Below are 3,634 nucleotides of genomic sequence, written 5' to 3'. Positions count from 1 at the left end.
TTAGTAATATATAATATATTATATAATATAATATTCACAGTTATGAATCTTCAAAGGTATGCATATAAATTGTATTACAAAGGAAATTATTAGCTAAAAATTTCTCTAAGACAAGAAGAAATAATGTTTATATGTGAAAGTCTATTGAGAATGGCAGAATAAGCAAAGATAATTAAGTCAGAAAAATAGTGAAGGTAAAATTAAATAGAAGTATTATCTTATTCAATAACAAAAATATTACATTTTTGAACTTTAGCATGGATAAACTTCAAAATTATTAGATGTTAAAGATTTAAAATTCAACATACAGTAGAGTATGTGATGTTATGTTTATTAAATTTCTATGTAACACATCATTAGAAAAGAAAACTAAAATTATTTTGCCTAATTGTGATAGAAGAAATAAAGGTTACCATGAGTGATGGTCATGTATGTGATATAGTGGAAATGCTGTAAACTTGGGATGTAATATTTGTCCAGAATTTTGAATTTACTAATATCTGTGGATTGCAGACATGCAATATGTAAATTTCTACGTTATTTTTCAAGTAAACTCTACAAAAATATCAGTTGCTGGTAAATACAACATCATTTTCAATTCACTTCAAAACATCATTTGGGGTTTGAAATAAGCAGCCTGATACTGACACACTGCAGATGCAGTCTGATTTTCTTATATGTATCAATTGTTGATAAGAATTACATTTTCTTAATGTAATTAGTACAATTGATTTCCAACCAATTATCTCTGGAGATTACATAGAAGAAAGTAACCAACCCTTTTATTTTTATTGTTATTAAAATTACCCTTTCCTTAATTGAGATTGCTATTGCATTCTTACTCCTCCAGCTCAAAACTTATTCAGGGAACACTATCTCCTATAAATGCAGGTTTGATCCTATAGGTGCAGAGCATCCTATATTTTACACTTAGAAAGAGAAAAGAAAATTACATGTATTTCAGATGTGATTTACAGTCTACATTTGACACTGAAGAATAAATGAAAATGCAGGATTTTGAAGAAAACAATGTCATTTTATGACTGTTAAAGAATAATTAAAAGATGATTTTCCTTTCAACAAACGGTATCTGTTTTCTAACACTCCTCACAATTTGAGACCATCTTTTGCTCACTTAAGAATAGATCAGTAGGCAAAACATATTACTTTGACAAATTGGTACAGTATAACAATGTCATTATATTGTAAGTTTGTAGATTATGTTGGAAAAAACTTATCTATTTAAAGTGTTTATTTTTCTCTTAGAATAATATGCAAAAAGGCAACTACAGGAGGTTTCACTACTGGCTACTAGCAATTTCTCTGCAATATATCTGGATTATAATTACTTGAAATTTAACAATGGCATCAAACAAAACTTGCATTGTGCAAGCAAATAGGTGTTTGCAAAAGGAACATCATGCTATACCCGTAAATTCAAAAGTAGATTTTCTATCCAATTGGAATTTGGAGAATGATATAATTATCAGAAATCCAGAAAACTGTGAATTAGCTCGAAATTGGTTTCTTTCAATGCAGAAAAGTGCACTCAAAACTTCAGAAGTGACATTTTCTGTTCCTTCTAATCTATATAAATCACTTATCAGTCCAAAACAGCATTTGATTGATTCAATCATGGAAGAATGTGGAAGATTCAATATTTATTTTTCAAGAAACAAGTCAGGTCCTCAAAATGTCATTATTAGAGGTCCTGTAGAAAATGTTGAAAAGGTGAATAAAAAATTTCTGAAACTATTGGAAGAAGAGAAAGTCAAAAGTTTTTCTGTAGCTGTCCATGTCAAATCAAAATATCACAAGTTTCTCAAGAATAAAAATGGTGGCAATCTTCCCAGCATCTGTGTAAAACATGGGGCACGTGCCATTTTTCCTACCACTAAAAATAAGGATCAGGATTTCGTAACAATCATAGGGAAAGAGGAAGCTGTTAAAGAAGTACAAAAAGAACTAGAGCCATTATTGAAAGACTTAGAGTATGTGGTGGAAGATAGCATACTGATAAATCGTAAATTTCACCATTATTTTGTCATGCGAAGGGATCAGCTAATTCGAGAAATGACTGAAGTTTATGCTGGTATGATTATTAACTTTACTTATGAGGGAAAACAGAGCATCAGAGTTACAATGAAAGGAGAAAAAGCTTGTGTTGAAGCAGCAAAGAAACACATTGAACAGATTTTTGAGCCCTTGGGTTCTCATGTCACAACACAATATGTTATTCCTCAGAAGTTCTATACATTTTTTATGGGACCAATGTGTTCCAGAGTCCAACAAATTGCTAAGGATTATAAAGTTCAACTCATGTTCCCAGACAAAGAAAAGAAAACTATGTATGTACAACCAGTGGTTCAGGAAACTGGGAAAGAAAAGGGGGGAAAGAACACTAAACTTGCTTTTAATAATCAAAGGAAATGCAAAACCATATTTGTCTCTGGTCAAATGGAAAATTGCAAAGCTGCTATGGAAGCTCTTGAGTATCTAATTCCTGTGACTGCTGAAGTCCACGTGCCCTCTCACCTACATCCTTACATCATTGGGCACAAAGGAAGTAGGATAAAGAAGCTAATGAGTGAATTTGATGTCCATACTCAGGTGTCACAACCTGGAGGCAATTCTGATATAATATCCATAATGGGTCTTGCTGCCAAGGTGGAACAAGCCAAGACTAAATTAGAAAAGCAAATCAAGGATTTCCAAACAAAAATGGAAGATCGTGCACTAAGAAATTTTAAGCTAACATTTACTCTAGATCCAAAATACCATTCCAAGATCACTGGTCATAAGGGCTTACTTATTGCTCAGATTTGCACAGAACATGATGTTACTATCCATTTTCCAAAGAAAGGAAACCATGAGATACAAGACCATATCACAATTACTGGCTATAAAGAGAACACACTAGCAGCTAAAGATGCAATAATGAAAATGTTGCATAAGATAGAAAAAACAATTTCTAAGGAAATCCCACTAAACCACCAGGTTCGTGACAATATTTTTGGATTTGGTGGAAAAGTCATCCATAAAATCATGGATCAATTTCAAGTAGACATTCGGTTACCTCCAAAAGGATCCTGGAATTCCAATATCACTGTGATTGGCCTCTCTGACAATGTTCAAGATGCAATTGACCATATCCATGATCTTGAGAAGTATTACCTATCAACTATCATGAGGTATGAATCTCCATTGGATAATCTTAAGAATACTTGTCTTTACAAAATAACCATGCAATCACCTAAATGTTTTTTGAAAAGAGATGTTCCACGTAATGCAAAAGTCACCCCAAACTCCCCAAATGATGATTCCGAAGAATTCCCAAAATTGAAACAACAAATACCTCCTAAGACTCATCCTTGGAGACCATAACAAAAATGTTAAAAAAAAATAAAAGAAATTGTTCCAACCTGCTTACATGAAAGTACTATGAAAAATTTATTTTTTAACTAATTCACCTACTGAATTGTAGGCACATTTCTGATACATTTGCATCATATATTCTGTGCTTCCAAAATGTGTCACAGTGAATTTGGCTTGCTTCCACTTTTAAGAATGCAATATGTACCCACTTGTTTTTTATTTTTAATGTAGACTTGTTTTTTAACTCCTTTCACAGCAT

General features: G+C 32.1%; 1 pseudogene; it reads left to right on the top strand.

Annotated features, from left to right (window-relative positions):
• The first annotated feature begins 1,280 nt into the window (after positions 1-1,280).
• Positions 1,281-3,384, top strand: LOC125389430 (vigilin pseudogene; annotated as a pseudogene).
• Positions 3,385-3,634: the final 250 nt, after the last annotated feature.

This window comes from Myodes glareolus, chromosome X (genome assembly GCF_982192425.1).
Source record: "Myodes glareolus chromosome X, mMyoGla1.1, whole genome shotgun sequence".
NCBI lineage: Eukaryota > Metazoa > Chordata > Mammalia > Rodentia > Cricetidae > Myodes > Myodes glareolus.
This window is presented reverse-complemented; position numbering and strand designations above follow the sequence as displayed.